The sequence below is a fragment of the Triturus cristatus genome, chromosome 10 (genome assembly GCF_964204655.1).
Source record: "Triturus cristatus chromosome 10, aTriCri1.1, whole genome shotgun sequence".
NCBI classification, from domain to species: domain Eukaryota; kingdom Metazoa; phylum Chordata; class Amphibia; order Caudata; family Salamandridae; genus Triturus; species Triturus cristatus.
This window is the reverse complement of record NC_140593.1, coordinates 1,080,611,018-1,080,635,195: the sequence shown is the minus strand read 5'-3', so window position 1 is coordinate 1,080,635,195 and position 24,178 is coordinate 1,080,611,018.

Below are 24,178 nucleotides of genomic sequence, written 5' to 3'. Positions count from 1 at the left end.
CTTAGCATGCATCTTACGGGGTGTCCCAGTGCCTGTGATTACGCCTTCTTTCACACTGCTTGCTAACGGTAGTTATTTGATTTTGAATAGTGAAGCTTGCTGTGGGATGTTAGTGGGAATCCCGTATATTGTAACTGTCTCGCAGAAAGTGGTCTGCTGCAATAATGTTCTCTTTCCACCCCCGCATGGGCGGCTGGATGCTTCCATCTGGCCTTCGATTCCAACCTTGAAAGCAGAGTTCAACAAGTTGAGCAGAATAAGAGCCCTATTGTCCCAAAAAGAGGTGTCTTTGACTTCATCACGTGAAACATTCGACCTTCACGTTGCTAATACGCGCACTGAGGTACAGGCGCTTCTGAATACTGACCTCCCCCTGCATTTCGGCTCTTTGATCCAAACTATTTTCAATGCCTCGTCCACGACCGGCCTGGCTCATTTTTTTAAACTTGTGGGCTCGGGTCTCGTGACCTCTTTCCAAACTATTTTTGGTGTGGTTCCGGGCTTTTTTCATTCACTTTTCTCGAGCATCTTTGGAGGTGTTCCGCTGCTTCTGGCACTAGTGGCGGGTGTGCTGCTTTTCCTTTTCATACTACGGAATGGCTGCTCCTTCTGTGCCACACGTGCACCTGTCCCGCCTGCATCTTCTTCGGGATAGGATGCTTGACTTTTATGGAACTCTGCCATTGGCGACGTTAAGCCTGGCATATGGATTATCTTTCCGGTATTGCTACTTCACCTGCGTGCAGCCTGTGCTTCACTGCCTGGATTGTCCCTTTGAATGGCCTTTGGATTTGTGCTTGACCAGCCTGGTGTCTCCGGTGCCGGATTTCGATCGACTAATGAGGCCCTTAGTGTCTCACGAGTTGACCTGTTCTGGTGTCCGGATAATGGCTTGCGGAGCGGCACATGGGATCCTGGGTAATTGGGACATCTCTACAGCTGCCTACAACTTCTTGGCTATGAGCTATTTGGAGGAACATTCCGGATGCCCTCTGATCGTACTGGAAGCTCCGCTGATTGAAGAACACGTGTGTTCCTTCTCGTTGATGGATTGGATGGCTGAGACTTTCGCTGGCCCTGCGAATGATTTTTTGTTGGAAGCGGTTGCCACATATGCTGCCTATACATTCATGGATTGACTGCACTGTCGTCCTTGGCGCCTGTCGCTCCTGGACAGCACCCTGCCGAGGCATTTACCTTTTTCTTTTTTTGCCTTCTCCCTGATGGTTGTTTTGAGTTTTTTTATTTTTTGATTATATTTTTTTCTCCGGACACCACAGTTTCCCCTTTTGTTTTTCAATTTTTTGTTTCAGACTTTAACACATTCTGACCCTTTGGATTGGTTACGCCTTGTTCTGCTCTGACGAAACTGAACTCTGCGTTCTCTCTTTTCTTGCCTACTAAATAGTGCTTCGATCAAGGGGGCGTGTAGTGAGTTCTCTCTGAATACGTACAGGCATTGTTAAGTTAGCATAACCACGTTAGATGTTAGAAAGCCATCTTTTTGCTTTTGCACACGACACTGCGTTTACATGTTATTTCTTAAAACAGACTGCTGACTCGAGACTTGCTTCACACAAGCGCGATCTGTTGTTACTATCCCAAGCTCTGCGCAGCGACCTTGGTCTGTACATGGTGTGACAAACAGTCTGGGTTATTACACAATGCATGTTTTTCACTCTAGGTTGATCGGCCCACTATTTAGCCATAACACACGCGCAGCTGCAAATGCCTGAAAATTAGTGCTTTTAATATCACAGACATCATGTTTATTATTCAGACCGAAGACGAGCCTTCCTGCGAGAAGACTCCTGATGCTCCTGTGATGTGATTTCACTAAGCTGATCTTTGAGGTATGGGGTCCCCTATTCAAGCCTAAGAGACCTTCTATTAGCATAATAGTAATATTAGCTTCTTAGTAAAGGGAAGGTGGTAGTATCCACTGTCATTATAATATGATCACCCCTTTTATATTCTATGGTATTGTAACTATGTTGCTGGTTTTGATATTAATCATTTGTCTGCTTGTATTAGCCAAAGTACTGCATCTTAGGACACGTGGTCTATAAAAATAAATCCCTTTTATTTACAACGTGTCTCTGTTGATTATTGTTGTGGACTGATGTGAGAATAATATACGAACAGGTATTTCCGATTCCCACCATTCCTGAGTATGTACTGAGTCGCTTGTTCTGGGTTGTCTACACATTGGGACCGCCGAGCTAAATCTCGGATAACGAATGGGACACTTATGCTAGCCGGATACTGGGTTCTGGGTTCTGAGGTGAGTTTCTGGTACACCACAATTCACTGAGGTCCTGGGGTTCTTCGCATAGTTCTGTGTATCAGCAGAATCCCTGCAACACTATCCCTTTAAATAAACTGAATTCTCCTTGCAAGACTCACAGCAAGCAAGGCTTGCTCTGCACTCTTGGCATTTATGGAGGGTGTGGGTTTATGGTCTGAGTCTTCCCTTCATTTGTCTGAGGGGAGATATTTCCCTCAGCTTAGGTATTTAACAGGCATCATTTTCTGATTACAATTTGACCATTTCTGTTTCTGGATGTGATATGGGCATTTCACTTGTACATTCTGCACTCTTTATCTTCCTTTGGAGCTGTCAGAGATTTACGAGCTCCTCAAAGGTTCAGCTCAGAATACAGATGGCTGGGGAACGCAGAGACAGAATAAGAAACATGCCTTTTTTAATTTTTAATAATCCCCATTGTTTATGTGAGAAACTTAAGATGTATTTTGTGAATATGCTGCAAGGTTGGGCATCTGAAAGGATGCTGGCATGCTGTAATGGAGTTGATCATCTGGGTTATAATCATCAGTTTCTCTATCTGAAACATTTCAAGTGCTTAGAAATAGGCTGGTACAAAGCACCATGCACATAACTAAATATTTACATTACAAAAGGAGGAGGGGGCACATTAAATGGCATACAGTTTGACAAATAGACCAAATGCAGTGTACAATAACAATCACTTTAGTTAAAAGTGTATACTAGGCACATTTTTCAAGTTTGTTTCCTTCTCCAGTAGAGAGTAACAAGTGAAATTTGGAAGTGCTGAAAATGTTGATCGCAGTCTTCTCAGGTCTACATTACTTGTTTTTGTTGTTTTTTTTGTTATCATTTGCCTCATTTCCACCCTTCTTCTAATTATGTCAACCCTAGGTTTTCAAACCTCATACGCTGGAAAAGGGGAAAAAGGTGAAGGCTCCCAAAACAGTGCCCAAGGATTTTACTGAGAAAGCTCCTCCTTAATTCGACCACAGACCCTTTCCATGTCCTTCTGCTCGCACAGAAAAGACTGCACCAGCTGAGGCAGATGAAGGCTTAATCATTGGACCCTTGTTCAGGTTACCCCTTTCATTGACCACACCAAGACACAAAGGGAGTCCAAAATTCATATCTCTTTTTCCCCCGATCCGAAATATCCAACTTAGCAATATAACTCATCGATTTCAGCCAACCATCCTTCATCAGGGGCACCTGAGATACCCATAGTTTACAAATCTCCCAGCGCGCTAAGAGCACAGCATAGAATACCAACTTTGCGCTGTCCTTCATAACAATACATTACAGTTCCAATCTTCCAAATATAACCAATGCAGCGCTTACCTTGATCTGCAGATTTAAAATACTGGACAGGCAATTACTCACGGCCTCCTAAAAGGACTGAATCTTCGGGCAGTATATAAACATGTGTAGATCATCTTCATTCAGACTGCCACATTTCGGACTCGCCACCACTCCTCCTGACCCAAATTTTGATAACTTTCGTGGAGTCCAGTACGTCCTATGCATAGTAATAAGATGGTTCCTCCTCAGATATGCAGGTTTAACTATTTTATAAAGCATAGACATTGATACTTGCCATTGGTCTTCCAGCGCAGACCCTGGCAAGCATCCTCCCCACAGATCCTCCGGCAAGGTAAACGCGCCGTCTTCCGTCTCAAGCATCAGCCTGTACCACAATGCAATTTGTTTTTAAACACAAGGCTGGACTGGAGTTTTTCCTCAAGTTCATTAGGATCTCTTATTTTTTCACCCAACGCCAAGTACCAACTTTGGATCTGGAGGAGTTTAAACCTCGAAAACGTTAGACCTATCACCTGCTTGCACCAACCCCACAATATCAACTGACCGTCTGGCAATAACTGCTTCCATCTAACTATACCCGCATCTTTTAATGGTAAAGCCAGTATGTCCTTAGTCCATTCCGGAGAGCCTGGTGCATCCCATATCGGGGCCAGCTGACTAAAGTACGGAATTTTTAGGGCCTTTCTAAGTTTGTCCCACATTTCAGTCATGTCCTTTAACATCTTTAATCTAACTTTCTCAAAATATTTCAGATCAGCGTATTTATACATAAACCCCACTTCTGCTCCCTTTTCTTTTCTCAGCACTTCTTTAAACATCCTACCTATCTCTGAATCTGTAGGGGTGTCCAATAACATTCTACCATTTTTTAATAAAAACACCCAGGAATAGAACAACAAATAGGGCAGCGCTAAACCCCCCTTCACCAATCTCCTCCTAAGTTTACGGCAGGCAATTCACAGCCCTTTAGATGGCCAAGTAAAAGAGTTGATATCACTCTGCAATTTTATGAACCACTCTTTCCTAAAACTTAAGGGGATTGTTTCGAACAAAAAAGTTAACTTCGGAAGAACAATCATCTTTACTAAGTTCACTCTGCCAAATAATGTTAGTGGGAGATGCATCCAACCCCGTAAACTGGCACTTATTTCCTTTTTGACCCTGTCGAAATTTGCCTTAGTGAGGTCTGCAATATTCTGTGCAATCCTGACTCCTAGATATCTCATTTCTTTCTTGCACACTATCCCCTCTGTCCCCATATTCCAACTCATGACTTCCGTTTTATCCTTATTGATATCATAGCCTGAGACTTTCCCAAAATTGGTTGTTATTTCCAGGACAGCTCTCAAAGTTTGTGGTAAATTAGTTGTAAAATGTAAGATAGAGCCCAAGTTTCTTAATCCAGCCATTAAATTCAAAGGGCAATATATCAATACTGCTCCTTATTTTTCTAGCTAGCGGCTCAATATAAAGTTCAAACAAAAGTGGGGAAAGGGGCAGCCTTGCCTAGTGCCCCACATGATCTTCCCTGGCTGTGTCAACACCCCATTAACCAACACTCTGGGTTCCGGAGCAGAGTAAATACCACTCAGTATTCTACAGAAAATTGTACCCAAATTAAGATGTTTGGCCACTGTCTGCAAATAAACCCAATTAACGCGGTCAAATGCTTTAGTTGCGTCTAACGCTAGTACTGCCAAAGGAAGGTCGTAATCCGTGGCCATATCTATAGAACCTATCAGCGAAAACGTCAATTCTTTAAAGGCTCTTCCTCTAATAAACCCCTTTTGATCTTCATTCACCAAGAGCGGCATACACCCATTAGCCTCCCTGCCATAACCTTTGCAAAGAGCTTGTAGTCAGCGTTTAAAAGAGAGATAGTCTACATTACTTGTTGTATGGCTATGAATTCTGCCTCCACAGATACCCTTGAAAGTTTAGAAGATGCATAAAATACAGTGATGGGCGGCTTTGTGAAATAAAAGCACCTCTTAGCAGGGTTTCTATAAGGTTTTAAAGGAGCACTACCTGCACTTGGAAGTTGGGCATATGTAATCAATGTGGCTGCGCTCGGGCATGTCAGCAGTATTGGTATACTTTTAACAGACACCAGTCTGTTCACAAGGGCCCCTCCAGGTGCCAAAAGATCCCTGTAACCTGCGGAGTCCCCCAGGGTTCCCTACTATTTCCTGTCACCTTCAATCTCTAGATGGAGCCAGTTGATGCTCTACTCACTTATAACAACATCACGATTCACCAATATGCCAATGATACACAACTCTACTTGACACTCTCCTCCGTTTCAGATATTCAACACATCAAACACTGCCTACATATCATCCCATCCTAGATGTATAGCACCCACCTGAAGCTCATCCCAACCAAGACAGAATCCCCGTTATTTGTCAAGGATAACTCATTAACAACAGTGCAAACTTCACTCAATGACATGAACCTTGATGGCTATTTACTGTATGCCAAGTCAATTGGATTTACCCTGGACACCAACCACACATGCAAGAAGAACATTGCCAAAAAAACAAAAAAGGGCCTTCTACCAGCTCTCTCTTCTATAGAAAGTCAAACCATTTTTTCAAGAAGGTGACTTTAGAAATGCTGTTTAAACCCTCCCGGACTGCACACTGGCACCACTTAAGGGCATCCCACATGCCACAGCATGTCTCATGCAGGGCCTGAAGAAATGTGAGCATATCACCTCCATTTTGATGGAACTCCATTGCTCAGCCTTTTGCCCAGCACCATCTTCAAAACCAGCTGCATCTTTTAGAAAGCTATCAAGACCCCCCCCCCGTATCTTGCAGAAAAGTTCTCCATCTCTGGCCACTATCAGCACACCTGCATCAACAGACTGGAGACTAAGACATATAAAAAAGTAAAATCAAGGCAGCAGGCTTTTCCATCTAAGCACCCGGATGTTTAGGAAAGAGTTGAAGGCTCACCTTTTTCCACACATCACAGTGCATTAACTGTCGAGAATGTCGCTACCTCTCCACTCACTCATTGACTTTATGCTGGTCTTTCACCCTGTACATCACTCTGATTCCTTTTGGTTAGGATGTGCTATAGAAATATGACATATATACAAATATACATCCAGGGACAATAACCTAATTTCGCACAGGACTCTTTCTTATGCTTCCAATTATACATCATCGGCACTTGTAAGCCGGGGTGAAAAGCCTTTAATGGCACTGTCGAGGCATTCCTCTGTCAGGCTGCCATGCTTGCTTAATGGGAGACTGCTACTAAGCAGGAGGGCAGTACATCTTTATTGGAAGTATGGTTTGCTATAGATTTCTACAAACACTGAACTTCAGTGTTTAGAAACTGAGCTGAGAAAATGGTAGAATATAGGGGGTCAGATGTACAAAAGGCCTTTTGCAAACTCAAAGACTTTGGCATACAAATTGGTTATTGAAAAAAAAACAAGTTCACAGTATACTAAAGTGACATAGGGGCATATCAGCAAAAACCGGCGATAATTATCGCTAAGCGCACTTAGCGCTAGGATAATTATCGCCGGCTAGCATGGATTTTTATCGCTGAGATAGCGTGCTATTAGCAACGCTTATCTCAAAAGCGATAAAAATCCTAGTGCTAACTGCCAAACGTGAGATTATCGCTGGAAACCCAGCGATAATCCCATGAATCCCATGATAGCTTGCTGATAAGGCCTCACATACTTACTTAGCCATGATGCCCACCTTACATAGGATATCATGGCTAAGTCAGTTTCAAAGCAAGCGTAAGGAAAGTAGCGATAACAGAGGTTATCGCTACTTTTCTTGTCGCTATGCTGCTCTGCGTGAGGCTTGCTAATAGGAGAAATGTCGCTTAGCGACATTTCTCCCGTTATCCTGGGGAGGAACGCCCACTTTGCATCCCATTAGAGATGCAAAGATGGGCGTTAGGAATTCAGGCGCTAAGGCAAGGTTTCACGCGACAGCGTGACCTTGCTGATATAGCGATAAAATTATCACCGCTTTTCGGCTGAAAACAGCCGCAACAGCGGCGATAATTTTATATCGCCGCCTTGTAGATATGCCCCATAGTGAGTAACAAATGTTTACATGACTTGCAACATGAACACTGCGACTCCAGGTGAGCTGCTAGACCCTTTGAGTGGAAAGTGGCATCCCACATTGTCACGACTAACAAAGCAAGGGACCAGAAATACACACCTGACGCTGCTGCTGCAGAGCATCAACTGGTCACCAACTGACAAGGGCAGTCCGCAACCATTTGCACAGTGGAGGTTGTTACAGAGGAGCAGCTTTCGCTCATCAAATGCATCTGTGGATTTCGGAGAGAGCAGATGTTAGCTTTACATACATCATTCCATGCCCCCCCTGATGTCTATTTTGCTAGGTGCCAGATACATTGGGATAGTAACCCATTTTGCCCCTGAGGGACTCAGGAGGCAAAACTTGCCCTTTTAATTGTGAATGCAGAGAGTAAGTTCTGCTTAGCCTTACAAAGACCTACATCTCTGCAATTGCACCCATTCCCAGTGAGTTGCAGAGAGTCCCTCCATCATAAATAGTAGGGAGGCTCAACTTTCCAGAAATGGCCTCTGTGCGCTGTTCAAGATTACCATATCATGGGCCAGATGTATGACCGTATTTTGCGGTCGCAAAGGGATTTCGTCTCCTTTGCGACCGCAAAATACTGAAGCCCAATGTACAAAACCTATTTTGCGACTCGCTAATCAATTAGTGACTCGCAAAATATGTTTTGCGACTCGCTATTAGGAAGGGGCGTTCCAAGGGGGTCCCTTCCTAATAGCGACTCCTAAACGAATGTATGAATGTTTACCACCCTTCTCAAAAGGGTGGTAAGGCACTCGCAAAGGAGACCCCCTTCCCCTTTGGTAATGCATACGAAAATATTTTTTAGGGGCAGGCAGTGGTCCCAGGGACCAGTGCCTGCCCTTAAAAAATTTAACTTCAAAGTTTCATTATTTTTTAAAATGCATCCCGTTTTCCTTTAAGGAAAACGGGCTGCATTTGAAAAAAAAGTGCTTTATTTAAAAGCAGTCTCATACATGGTGGTCTGATGAGTCCAGCAGGCCACAATCCCTGGCAGTGCCAGCCGTTCCTAATGGGGTTACAAATTGTGACCACCTCATTAATATGCATGAGGCATGCAATTTGCGACCCCATTGGGAATCGCAAATAGTGTCTGAGAAACTGTTGTACATTGTGATTGTATATGAGTGCTGCAGATTGCAGCACACATAGAAAGTGGAAATAATGAGAATAAATAAAGATTTTTCTCTTCATTACGCCATCCTCTGGGAGTAGCGATTTCACGCAATCCCAGATTTACAAACCTTTGTAAATCTGGGATTGGATAAAATCCACGGGTGGATGCTTGGGAACGCCCATTCTCGACCCATGGAACGACTCCCGGAATGAAATGTAACGCAATGCAGCTCAAGCCACTACATTACATTACATTTTTTTTACAAAGCCACACAAGGTGGCGCAAATCGCCCCTTGAGTGACTTTGTAAATATCTACTAATATTTTGCGTCATGGATGAGCCACAAAAGTGGTGCAACCATGACATAAAAGGCCGCTTTATGAGTTTTGCGGTGCAGGAGCGGGACTGCCCCGTTCTGGCACTGAGAAACCCATGGTTGAACCACCTGCCAGATTAGGAGTTTTACAGTGTCTGGCGGGCAGTTCTTTGGAGTTCCCACGGTGGTGACTGTGAAATAGGCACCACAATGGGAATGTCAAAATCAGTACCTGCACGGCATGGAGTGCGGCAGTCCATGCCTTGCAAGTATTGGGGTGCATGCACACAGGAGGGCACAACATGTGTCCACCTGCATTCATCCCATGGCCCTAAGGCAACAGGGGGCCCTGTAGGCTCTTTGTATACTCTCCACCATGGATTTTATGAATGGCTCACCGCCATGAAAACCGTGGCGGAGAGGAAACTTGTAATATGCTCGGCGGGACCACTGCAGTCCCGCCAAGCATATTGCGACCTTAAGACAACTGCGGCACTGTCAGGGATCTCTCATCCCTGGTGGTTGCGGTGGGCCGAGGGCGGCCCAACCGCCATGGTCGTAATAGGGCGGTCGGAAAACCACCACTGCGTGCCCACATGAGTATGGTGTTCCATGGACCTGCGCACTCTTAATAAGGCGCAAAATGTTAGTAAATCTGGTCCTGGATGTATTGACACATTTTCATTAGGACTTCCATAATTGTAAGAGAAAAAGATATCCTATGCGACTGAGCTTGTCAATTTACTGGATAAGTCCTGGATAAATGGCAGTTTTATTGCTCAGCAGATATTCTGAGCGGGATAAACAAAGTAATTTATGCACCTTAGCTAAAATTAGGAGAACAATTAATGTAATTTATAAATGTAATGTATAGTCATGCTTTGCATTTACAAAGTTGTAATCTCATACTTTGACACAATTATTCTGTAATATTAAGAGTGAGCAGATTTGCTCCAAGGGGAGTGCTGTGGGTGTTCCAGAACGGAGATTCCCCGTCTAAGTGTCCACACTTACAAACTGTTTGTAGGTATTAACAAAAGGTTGGCATGTGCATTCTCATACAGTCATTTATTCTGTGTTCAGAAGTTGCCACCAGCAAAGGGCAGGAGAAATTATGGACATACGGCGGGAATGGGAAGAGAACCTGCTTAAAGTTGGTGAGTGTTTCGGGAAAGGGTGTGTAGTTGCAATTGTATTTTGGTGGCACATTTATGCATGGGAGGGAGAATTAGGGGAAATGAGATAAAGAAAGAAGGGGTGTAAGGGAAAGAGAGGTATGAATGAGACACGTGAGAGAGATAAAGAACAAGTAGAGGAATGAGAAGGGCCAATAAGAGGTCTTGAAAACATGTCAAGCTTTGACCATCTTTACTTGCTGAACAAACTTGCAAGTACACAATTATGGACTAAATAATCCATAATTATGACATTCTAAAAAACTAAGCAAACACAAGGAGATGATGGACGGAGCGCTGAAACTTTTCAGACACCTACGCCCTGTCACAGATCTGGGTTGAATCCATCATTGTTCTTTAGCTCACTTCGCCACCCCAGTTCAGACACAGCTATATGCAAATCAGTCTTGACCCTGTGCCTCATGGGAACAGTCCAGCCATGTCTTCCCTGGACCGGAAACAAGCATCCTGGGACCGGTTTTGGGCTAACAGCCCTCATCAGCCAGTCTAGCTTGAATCCAGTGGGAAAGTGAGCAAGGGGCATATGTCTTCGCATACCCTGCCAAAACTACCTTCAGTTCAAACTGACCTAATGCTAAACTTATATTGCATAAATATTGGTGGTCATGATGGGATATAAGGAACGTCAAGACATGTTTCGGTGACTCACACCCAGATATTATGTTACCTTCATCTGGCTAAACCGCGATATTGCGATTTGGGCCTTGAAGGGTTTTTTTTGGTCCAAACAGGGCTGGAAATAGAATACATTTTATATTTGTCCTCATATCATCAAAGCGTCTGCAACTCTCGGGCCGCTGTATCTGTGCACCTCAAGTCCCAATGCATCCGCTCTTGCCTCCTCCACTCAGGCTGGCCAAGGGGCCTCTACCTAGGGTGGTAACTTAGTGTAATCATAGCAGCAATCTTCATTCAGGGTAGACCTTTCCCTAAAGCACACTGCATCTGGAGAATAGATATTTTACCACTAAGCTACTTCATTAATTTAAGTTAAAGAGTACCCTCTCCTTTACTGATTCCCAGGAAAAGGAAAGGCAATAAGAAACTTTTGTTTGCCAATGAGCCACAGTAAGAATTAACACTGGTGCTCTCCTTCACAATGTTAACAGTGCAACAAGATCCTTGCCAATAACATACAAACCTTACTGTGATAGGGCCACAAGCATATTCCACACCCCACCCAGCTGTTGACGTAACTCCTGCCTGTCCTACGCCTCATCCAATCATTATCTGTACCTTGAAGGAAGCTGTTGCACTGGAAGCATTAATATTTCCAACAAGGCTTTCTATTCATCCACTGCTGCTCCTGGACCCCCGACTATAGTATACGCCCACCTCTTCAGAATCTGTACCCCACAGCTCACCCCTGTCCTGTCCACAAACCAAACCAACACCACAATAAAGTACAAGAAGCAAAGTAAGTTGACATTTGGACATCCGTGAAGATGTAGATGTTCAAATGTATCACAACTCTGCCTTTTTCTTTCTTTCTTTCTTTCTTTCTTTCTTTCTTTCTTTCTTTCTTTCTTTCTTTCTTTCTTTCTTTCTTTCTTCCTCTCCTCGAATTTAGAATTAACAAAGAAGTCTTATGCACCTGTACAAAAGCATGTACAACCAAGAAAAGGTGTGAGACATGAAAGGAATGGTCAAAACCGTGTTTTCCAGAATGCCATAGTCCCAATATGTAAGCCTGGGCGGAGTTCATGGACTTCTGTTACGTGGAACTCCGTGAAGTGCAAAGAAAACTCAGCCGCTCTACGCAAGCTCCGCAAGCGGCAGAGTGCATTGGATAAATGCTGTTTGCAGTGATTTTCAGTGCCCGGTGCTTGTCTGCACTGTGCAATCATCGCGAACGTCACCATACACAGCGCAAGTGGGTGCTGCTTCCTTGCTGCCGCTCGAGTCGATTTTTACTCGAGCTGGAGCTTTCTCAATGCGAATGGACAGTTTCTGAACACGAGCGGTCGCAAGCATACGCGGCCACTCCCAATGAGAAATCTGACTGCCTGCATTAAGAAATCTCACCAGGAGGTTGATTTTCCATGCTCGTACTCGCCAACTTGATGTTGAGGATCCCGAACGAGGAAAAATATTGCCGGGAGATGGATTTTCGTCACTCACGAGCAGAGCGGAGTTCACCGCCCAGACTTACTTATTACGTAAACATTGTGTCCTAAATTTTGCTCACAAAAATTTGGTCCCATTGAAGTAAGTAAAGGAAAATGTGCCTACAAAGGGATGATCTCTGTAAAGGATATATATGACACAATATGTGTTTCGGATGATATTTGAGTTTAGGTTATTCAATTCATATTACCAATAAAATACATAAAATCTAAGAAGAAAACAAATTCTTAGCAAGAGAATATGTCTCAAGAAGATCACAGTTGGATGCTGAATGAAGAGAAATGGGTGGGGTGGACAATGAAATGGAAGAGTGGCTCGCAGAGAAAAGGGAAACTAACTTTTCCAGTATAGAAAAGTGTGTGCATGACGTACCTTCCTTTAGAAGTGATGAAAACAGAATTAAGCAAATCATTTGAACATCTCAGACAGAATTTTGGAGCAATAAGACTGAGAAAGCTAAAATACTGCTGGAGCCAATGTAGTCTTAAAAACAGACTCAGGCAAACATGACTGGTTTGCTGGTTCATACTGTGTTGATGATGTGATGTGGGGCCTGTTAGCCAAATGCTCCTTATTTGTGCTTGAAACCAAATAACTAAGAGAGATCTGGTGAGTTTGAGGTCTTTAAACTAAAGCTGATTACATAAGCCTCACTATTGAGAGTGTGGATTGTGAGGAGGAATGAGTGACGGAGTAGCCAATCCATTGTATTCTTCATGGTAGCACCTTTGAGACTGTTGATCATCAGTCACCTGTATCATACTCTTCATGCTCATGGTCTACATCCTTTAGGTCATTGGATTTCATCCTACATCTCCAGTCTATTCCATCTAATATGTCTGATCACCTCAACATCCCACTGACTGACAGTTACCTGAGAGTACAACAACGATCAATCATCTCCCCAGACATCATCTTCCTGGACAGGGAATCTAGAGAATCAATAAATATTCACTCAGACACCAGTCCCACAGACCTGCGCCTATTAGTGTCCAACGTCATCAGCATTGGTCACCTAAGAAACTTCCTCCTAGCCTGCAAGGATCAATGTTAGGGTTCACCGATCGGCGATATCTGAACAAAAGCAACCTGAAAAACAGTCTATCACCAAAAATCCTGAAGAAGCCCAGGAACCAGAAATATTTCTCCAAGGTGGATCTGGATGAATTCACGTAAAGAAATGCAAATATTCACTTGATTTCACCATTGACTCTGGCTTCTTCTTTAAAACCCATATAAGTTAGAAACTACAATGCAAAATCAAGCCTTACGTGCTGGCGGGGGACTTTAGACCCACCATCCCAGCCTGGTCTTCTCCCACCGGGCACTCATGAGAGAACCCATGCTATTGGCGTAGCTGAAACAATTCAGCCCCCTCCAACGAGCATTCTCCAAGACACTATAAGTCTTACAAAAGGATTAAGGAAATTTGTCCTCATCCATCTCTTGCTGATGGATATGCACAGCATCATTTTCAAGGACTGTTGCATCACATAAAAAGCAGTAATGGACAGCAACACAACCCACATATGGCAGAAAACATTTAGTACCGTGAGGGCAATGCAACACCAGGACAAAGGACGCTACATGGTTAGAAGAGAAGAACTGCTGAAAACTTACAAGTGTTCAACAACTCTGCACCACATTTTTGGAACAATGCAACTCGTCATATCTGGCTTGCCTTGTTGCTCATGGAGTTGAGGAAAAAGCTTGAGGACAAAGCTGTTGTTGAGCATCTTAACAGGTCCTGCTAGAAGGCTTTCGAACACCCTCTCCAGGGTCATCCCCCACCCTTGCAAATATAGTCCACAGTCTTGACTCATCTCCTATATCCCTAAATTTACAGAGCTCTTATGCTAATCTGCTAGGATTGCATATTTGAAATACCAATTCACGTGTTCCTGCATTCATACCTAGAGTCTCAATTTGCTATTTAAAGGCCCTAGGCAAAGCACTGAATTGTGATTGCATTGCACGCCGCCCCTGCAAACTTCAGAAAATAAGGGTTTTTACCCCCATGGTCCTCACATGTGAACCTCAAAGTGTAAATATGCGCATTGTTAATGTGTGAATACAAATGAAGTAAAAGCTACCCTTATTGTCCAGGGCTTTCCCCATTACATGTAGCCACCCTGTGTACCAGCTCATCCCAATTCAACTGTACTCCACACAATACACTCCTCAGCCAACAACACCCTGTGTTTGACAAGCTCCGGCTGCAAAAGAAATGTTCAAGTGAAGTATTACGCTGTTCCTTGGAGTTAAGTTCATATTATCTTGATTTGTCCAAACATGTACATTGTTGAACGAGAAAAGTCCTACATCACTGAACTGAATTGTATTATGTGGTCTTCCACATACGCCACCAAGAGGGGTCTGTAAAGCTGCGAGTATGGATTTGCATCTATACAAATATATATATATATTTTTATTTTGTGACCATTGCAGAGTAAAAAAAAAAGAGAGGGGACCCTACAGTGTCTCTTTGCTGCTGCAGGAGTGTCCCACTGCTGCGAAAGAACAGCGGGTGGACTGGTACAACTTAGCAGTTGTCGCCCATGAGAGACCCCATCTACACACTTCACCTTTCCCCTGGGTGATTCATGGCGTCCTAAATTCAAGGTCCATTTTCTACTTTTGCTGAACAACCGAGAGTTCCAGATCCCCCAAAACACCAATCCCTTTCCCCTTGTATGTCATCCCCACCATGTATTGAATGCAACTTCATGCTGCTGGATGGAACTCTTCCTGGGCACCCAGAAAACAGCCCAGTTATGGAGACCTGGGAGGGGGAAATGTACACTGTTGAAGTTGGGGATAAGTTTGCAGGCAAAGTTTTTAACTTCGCACTTGCCTATTGCAGGTGGCCTCATAGTCAAAGGCAATGTTCCCGATTGGCTCATTATCCTACTCATTTGTCACAAATGCAGCGCCCAGTAATATAACGGACCCATACCACTGTAGACCATAATACATCTAATCATTGTAAACAATGAAACTGTGACATCATCACTGTGCGTCAGCACTTTTGGAGGCCTGATCTCTAGGAAATACCTACCTTAAACTACAATTTATGTACTTTGAAAACAAAAAAATCGGAATATTCATTGAGAAACGCACATATTTTCACACTTATTTATATATCGAAGAAGCGTAATGGGAGAATCCACCTGCCTCCCACAGCGACAGAATCAGTGAAGGGGTGAGAATATCGCAATAGGTATGACATCAAGTGCCTTATTACGACAAGGCCCGAAAAGCCTCGTGCCGCAGGTTGAAGGCTTTCCGAGCCTCATCGTGGTTTCAATTTCAACCCCCCCTAATTAAAATCCTGGCAGTCGGAATTGAAACCAGACACTCATTCCGGCTGGATTCCGATGGGCTCAAGGAGACATTTGGCCAGTCAGGGACAGGCCTGTATTCCCAATGGAGAGTATTTCCTCTCTTGGGATTACGATGCTCAGTTTCCGACAGGCTTTCCATGCTGGGCTTTCCGACATGGAAAGCCTGTCGGAAAGTGAGTTTGATGGCCCCTGGCAGGGCCCCCTTCACTCTTGGGCCTCCAGTTGGGGACGAAGGGCCTGTTCATCCCTGCACCGCAGTGCAGAGATCAACAGAACATCCCATTTCTCCATAGGAGCTTGTGCTGCGGTCTGTTTACTGCCGCAGCACAATCTCCCATACAAAAATGGGAGTATGCGACCACACCATGTGCAAACTCATTGTAATTGAAGTGTTGGGACTGCCAACCGGAGGTCGGTCGGCCCAAGACCGCGACGGTGTCGGTCGGAGGCAACTCCGACAGACATCATAATCGATTCCTAAGTGACAGGAGATTTGAAATTCCTTTCCAGTGCAGATGTAAATGGCATCTAGAATGAAGTCAAGGGGAATCCCAACCAGCAGCTGCTTGGAAAATAATATATCATGTATAATTCTTAAAATCGTGGCTGAAAGCCCTACATGATGAGTTATTGCTATCATCTAACATAAGAAGATTTGAGGGACCGCGGAGTACCGCGGAAGTGGCGTTTTCATTAAAACCTCTGGGTGATCCATGTAGACATGCTTATGAAGGCCGCCCATGCAAAATGAGGCTTGAGGCAAATGACAAAGCTGTACACAGGTGCTAAAATTAGATTTTATGGGGTGATTCATATTTATAATGTAGTCTTTATGGAGTGCTTTACAGCCAAGCTAAGATGTCAAGTCACTTTACAAAGAAGCTGCACATTAATAATTGCTATTTTATTCATGCCGCTGAAAGAAGTTTGGCGTCGCCTGGATTTCAATGCGTGACTCAAAGTCTCCCATTTTAGGGCATTATTCATGTATTAATCAATATAATGTTTAATTAATATAATTGGGCAGGAACCTAAATGTGGATTGCATGATGGTAAACACATTGTTCAGAATTCATAGCTTTTTACATCACAAACGCTCCCAAAACACAACAAAAATTTAGAACTGAATGACTGTAAAATTTGCCACCACTAGGGTTCATTTGGGGTCCATTAGATGGAATCTGTGCCTCCCTTCGGGGCAGTAGGATGTGGCGGGAATCTGTTGTTGCCCTTGTGATGAATCTTCCACTCAAACCTTGTTACATTTCCTATTCTTCTGCACATTTTTCAAGCATTTGTTGCAGGCTTTTTTACTTTCTATTTTAAGGAGGTTGCAATTTACGAAATGTAGAGTGTTGCTAATTTATTTGCAGTTATTGAGTAATTAGGAGGTGTGTCTCAGAGTTGCCTGTTTCTTAAAATCTGCTATCTGATGTCGAAATAGTTTAACGTTTTGATCCCATATGCTTGTTGTCATATGTAAGAAAATGTGCTCTCATTCTTCAGCTTATTGCCATTGATTTTAAATTAGTATTTTATTATGTTTAACTTATATCACCTTTTTTCAGCAACACTTCTTTATTGTGGTTTTCAACACACAAAAATGTGATACAGCTTGCGAACCCTATGCATTTTCAACAATAGAACTGACAATTGGGGAAGCCCCTGGATGTATACAGATTCCGAAGGTGATGAAACCACCCACACAGAGCACCCAGAGAAGAAAAGTGAGGGCTGGAGCCCAGGGCATGGGAACCAGCCCCACCATGGCATAGTGGTCCAGTGGCATGGAGCACCCAGTGGCAGGAGGCTGGGAGGGAGACAAAAATGGGCAGCTGACCCGGGGGCGGGAAGAGGCATGTGGGTACCATGGGGGGTTGGAGGGGAGTCATGAAGCATTCGGAGGCAGCGTCCTTGGGTAGGATGGGATGCAGACAAATGGAACCACCACCTAGATGTAGAAGGAGCAGAACAGGACGAATATGTGATGTAGGGGACTCTAGGGGGTGGGTCCCGGAAGCCATGTTAGGACAGAGCCGAACCGTATGAGCCCCAGACGTCCTCAAAGTCGTCCAAGTTGCCATTGAGTTTACAGGTCGTGCCTTCATGAGTGTAAATTCTGTGTAGTTCTATGCTCCATTCCTTAGAGGTGGACACCACCAGCTGCCAGCAGTGCCAAAGGATACAAAGCTTGGCAAGGGCAGCGGCAGCTCACTGGTGCTCATGGGAAGTGAGGTCTGGGAGGTCCAAGGTGTCGTGAAGGAGAGTGGGGGTGAGTTGAGGAGGTAACCGGAAAGAGACAGTGATGGCGGAGATGAGTCTCTATGCCTGGTCAGTAGGCCATAAGAGACGGACATGCCCAGAGGATTTGGAACAGATCACAGTGGTCGGTGTAACACCTCCAGCGTAGATCATGCGGAAGCAACTTAGCCCACTTACATTTCAATGGGGACCAGTACCAATCATGTAGCACTTTGAAGTACAGGAATTTGAGTCGGGATTCACAAAGGACTCTATTGTGCCCAGCCAGTAGGGATACCCATGCCTCCAGCGACTAGGCCTTGCAAAGCAATGCCTGTCACGACAGATCCATAGCAACGCTCAAAAGACCAGAGTGTAGTAATTTGATAAGGATCCTGTAAAGACCCGAAACCAGACCCCTGTAATGGGCCAGAGTGAGGAGATACTGCAGAACAGGCGAGGTGGGAAGCTCAGTTGGTGCTGGCCCCGAGCAGCTCGGCATTAGTGAGTCAGTTGGCATTGACGCTATTGGTCTTGAGTCTAAATTCCATGTAAAGAGCCAGGCAGGGTGCCAACATACATTTAGTCCACCGAACGCAGGCCTGGCACACTCCAGGACTCCCAACAGAATGCTATGCCCCCGATGCGCAAGGCAGAATTATGTCACAGCATGGCTTTCACATGCAACATTAAGGAACGGCCATCAATCTATGCGCATCCTTCCAGGCCACCATAGTCGATGCAAAGACTGGGTTAAAGAACACTGAGCAATGGGACGGGGACAGGTGTGAATGCAAGGGCAGGGAAAGAACACCAAACAAGTGATGCTCCAGACACATCCATAGAGGGGTGTCCCGAGGCGGGCCCAGAGGCACAGCCACCTGGGAGAGCTGGAACGCTAGGTAATAAGGCTTCATATGCGGGAATTGTAAACCCCTGACCTCCGTGTCTGCTCTAAAATGCGCTACCCGGAGCCTGGGTCTGCGGCCATTCCAAATGTAACCGCGGATATCTGCGTCTATGGTGGTCAGGAGAGACGACGGTATGTGCAGAGGCAACAACTCTAACAGATAGTTGAAGCGTTGAGCAGCAGTCATCTTAATGGTCTGCACCCTGCCCCAGATATGTAGGAGGGACCACTTCTGGAAATCCCACTTTTCACGGTCCATCCACAGGAGCAGATTATTCTCCACCTATGGGCAAGGCCTCTATTGATCTTAACACCCAGGTAATTAAGATCGGCCGAGACCCAGCATGTAGGATAGGCTCTGACGCAGACAGCGGTGGTCAAACGAGACATAGGAAGGGCCTCAGACTTAGACCAGTTGATTTTGTACCCCAAAAGCTGGGAATAGTCATCAATAAGTGACATTGTGGCTGCTATTGACATCCGGGGCGGGGCAGGAGTAGCAGAAAATCATCCACGTACAAAAATGCTTGGAAGTCTTCTGCAGTGGTGTGGATGCCAGTCACACTCAGTGTGTAACTGCAAACTCAATATTCTAAAACAAACGTTCATGGCATTGCGCTCTGACACCTAGCTCACTGCTCTACGGAGTCCGTTAGGAGCCAAAAGAGTTCCGTTATAAATCATCGTAAGACACTACACTGAGTTCTAGCTGTTTTTTTAATGACCAAACTGGGTGTCGAGGATCAACTTTTCCTGCTAGGATGAGGACCTATGGTACCCTTGTTATGTGACTGTGAGAGACTGGCCTGGTATCTCATAGAGAGTGGAAGGGTACCCTAGTGCAGAGTGATGAAAGACTGGCCTTGTCTGTTCGAGGGAGATGGAGCCCTCCTGCAGCCGGCTTTGAGAGTACTGAAGTCAAATGGCCTGTGCTAAGCAGCCTTCTGTATGAAAGGAGTTATCTCACTGAAAAACATGTGGTGTCCTGCGGGACATGGCCTCTTGGAAATGATAAGAAAATAAAAGCAAAAGAAAAAATAAACATGTCTGGCTAATGCAACAATTGGACAGCAGTTAGAAAAAACATAATTACAAACAGGTTTTAGAAGAATATTACAGAAAGATCAAAATAGTACAAGCGAAATTGTTCTCATTCAGAATAAGAAAGTCAGACAATTCAGTGCATGATACTCTATAAAATTGCAAAACAGTTTCTCCATCCTAAAGCCTGTTGATCTGGGGTGCCTGCCTTCAAGGGTTATGTGAAAAGCAAGCCACCTTCTTTGTTGATAAAATAGGGAACTTTCAAGCTTTGTTTGTCAAAAGGGATCTGGTCTCCCCTTCTTGGTATGATGGTCTTAAGCCTGCCGCTACGTGTACTTCATACATCTTCGACCAGGTCTCGCTGGACGAGTCACGGAAGGCAGTCCTACAATGTAAATCAGGTTCATCTCTTGATCCATGTCCTCCTAGTGCTCTATCCCATACAGTTGAGGTGATTTACCCGTTTTTTAACCATATTTTTAATTCTTCTCTTGCTTCTTGTCCCCACAGTGGCGGCTGGCATGTAAGGAGAGTGGTGAGCGGGCAAATGGGAGGGGGCAGTAGAAAAATAAAGAAAAAGCCACTTACCTTCCTGGCTTGCCGCACAACGTCCTCCTTGCTCGGGTGTTCTAGTCTTCCCTCTTCCAGATGCCAACACGGGACCCAGCCAACTCCTCTAACCAATCCTGGTACTGCTCTCAATCTGTTAACCAGCATGAGAGAAGCACCAGGATTGGAGGGAGCAGCCTCTATCATCCCTCTTAAGAGCAGTGGAAGCCTGTGCTTTCTCTAACCCAGGTGTCTAAGACAGCCAGGTTAGAGAGGTTTAAAATGTGCATGTCTGGCTGGCTGACGCAAGATGGATGACCAAAGGGACATGCGCACTTTAAACATAAGTGCATAGTTCCCTGCTGACACTCAGCAGCAATTGTCCCGCCTAGTCCTGACAGGGATGTTCAGAACGGGTTGGAGAAAAATGAAAATGCAATAAATAATCTTTATTACCATTTTATTTTTATTTTCTGGGGCATTTTTTTATGGGGCAACATTTCTCTGCGATAATGGAGGAGCCACTTCTGTGTACCCAATTGCTAGAAACAGGCAGCTTAGGATCCGATTAAACTGGAAAAGTTTTGCCCTATTTCTCTGCTACCACAGGTAACTGAAGACAAGGTCCTGCTACGCAGTGGGATCAAGCTCCCAGGGTGTCAGGGACATTTCCTTTCTTTTCTTATTTTAAACTCCACCTTTGGAAGTTTGTTATGGTAAAAAGAAAACTTTGCAAAACAGGTACCTTCAACATGTCACCCGCTCAACAAAGAGTCAATGCCAACCTAAGTGAAGCCGCGATGCGCAATTCCATTTTCAACAGAACAAATAATTCTCTGTACAAATATCAATACTCATCCTAAACTCTGCCATTTCATATCAGCACGATTCACAGAAATTTCATTTCAGGAAATCTTTTACCTGGAAACCAATGGCCTAATTTATACGGAATTGGCGTAGGGCAGCGCCGCAAGTCTTCTTGCTGCGCTGTCCTATGCCAATGTGAAATGGCAGGAATGCACCATATTTATGAAATACGGTGCATTCCTGTCCTCTCCTCCTGCGCTGGCGCACAATTTGCTGTCTAGTGCCAATGTCTAGTGCCAATGCATGTGTGTGTTGCATGCAGGATTGTTTTAGTGCAGGAAGGGGCACCTTCCTGCACAAAAACAATCTAGAGTGGCGCTTTCCCCTTTCTATGTGTGCTGAAGAATGCAGCACAGATGGAAAGAGAAAAACACAAAGAGAAATAAAATATTTCTCCTCATTCTGACTGCTCTGGGGAGGCGTAAGGTTTTGGTGCTGTTTCAGGTTTACGTGATTAAGTAAATCTGGGTCAGTGCCATATTCCATGAGAAAACCAACCGCTACGCCTATGAAACACCTCCCTGGTGCAGAGTAAGGCAACGCAGCGACTTGCACTGCATTGCCTTACTCCAAAGTCTATGAGGCCATGCAAAGCCACGCAAATTGGATTTGCTTGCTTCGTAGATAAGGTTGAGAAGCTTGCGCTGCCGGAGCATCAGAAAAAATGACGCTCCGGTGGTGCAAGCCTCTCATAAATTAGCCCCCCCCCCAGTTTAAATAAACACCAGATTGATCAATGCTTTGCATTGAAATTGACATTTCAGTGAAAACTTGCTGAAAATCTTTCCTTCAAAAACTGCATTAACCTTCATTGAAAAATCCCTTTTTTGTGTATATTTACATGGAGAATTACATGAAAATCTATCCTGACCCCAATGCTAAGCTTTGTTCATAGCCCAAATCCTAGCCCTAATTTCCTTAAGCTTACTAAAACCTTGTCTCTAGCCCATAACAAAACCTTAAACAAGCACTTATCCTGACTAGGAGTATACAAAATTCATGTGATTGGCTTTAGAATAATTATCAACATTTTTGGGAACATTAAATGAAATTATGAATAATTATGCAAAATGCAAATCTGTGATTTAGTGCTATATTTTAGCAGGAAATTCCTCCTTGTGTCAATTTTTGTAGTGAGGACGCATTTTGCACTAAAAAATATCAAGAAAAAACCCAACTGCGTAACAGAAAAATCTGTGAAGCACAAGCTCACCCAAGGGTATCTTGGCGTTGAATAACAAATGTCTACTGTCACCTAGCCGCGGTCTGTGGAGAGAGTTCCGTGGGGCGGAAAGGCGGGGCGGGGGAGGGGCAGGGTGGGGGGTACTAAACACCGGAATATGGATAATTGGAGGTAAGTAAACAATTAAAAAATAAAACGAATTTCGTAGCGCGCGCTGCATTACAAAATGCGATGTAGCGCGCGCTACAAAATTCGTTTTATTTATTTAGTCGTTTACTTACCTCCAATTATCCATATTCTGGTGTTTAGTACCCCCCACCCTGCCCCTCCCCCACATAACTTCCTCCACAGAACCGCAGCTGCTGTTACCCTACGTTTCAACCTCAGAAGGCTGAAATGCTAAGTGGACCCACCAGGATTTGAACCCCTGACCATGTGGCCAAACATAGGCTCTTACAATAGATGAATTAGTCCACTAAGCCAACAGAGCCAGCCCACAACCGACTTCAGTACACAAACAATAACCGCTCCCATTCTGGTTGTACATGTTGTTCCCATGCTCCCACGCTGTAATTTTACCGAGAATGGCAGCGTAATTATGTGTTGTGGCATACTGGTGTAATTTCTGGAAGCGTAACAAGCGTAAATCAAAAATCCCAACATTACGCAAATTATGCCATAGTAATTTGAATATCGCCTAGACCTAAACTTAATTCCATATAACCACAAACATAACCCTTATCCTAACGGTGGTCCTAACTTACACTCGAACAGTAGTTCTCTAACCTGTCAATCAAATGTATTGCCCTAATTACGATGAAATATATTTATTCAATTTTTTTTCTTTAATTTTCTGAAATGTTTTGGGATGAAATGACAGCAATTCATTTGCATATGAATGTTTCTCTTTATTTTGTGATAGATATGACCATCTCGTTAATTCACATTAATTCTAATTTATAACTCCTGAAAGATTTGTGAGATGAAAATTGCCTGAAACATATATTCTATGCTTTTAGCATCTGTGATTCAATGCAAAATCAGCAATTCATTCCAGATGAAGCGTAATTCATTTGTTTAATTTAATTCGTAGACGGAACAAAACAGCCACAATAAACATTGCTTCCTACAGTTCGGAAATAAAAGCACTGCTTCCCACAGACATGTTCAAAACCAGGTCTAGCCACAAATGGACTGAAAAAATCGAATGCAATTATGCGAGCAGGGGGAATAATTGATTGAGTAAAATACAGCTGTAAACTCACTGCAAATGTGTACAACTTGGACTAAACAATGTATGTTAGCACAGGAGGGCCAGAGCTTCTGCAGTGCATCAGACATGGAGTCATGAACAGTGCCTCTGGAGGTGCACTATGCATTGTGCCCTGCTTGGCTCTTAGGTATTACAGAGAGGACCGCAGATGCTTGCACACCCCTTGTGTAATATATATTGTGCGTGCCAGTGTGATAACAGAATGGTTTTCCTTCATTTGCATGGTGTTTTGCCCCATGCAAATTAGGAAAGCCCTTGCCCCTGCTCTGTATTAAACAGCTAGTGCAAGGAC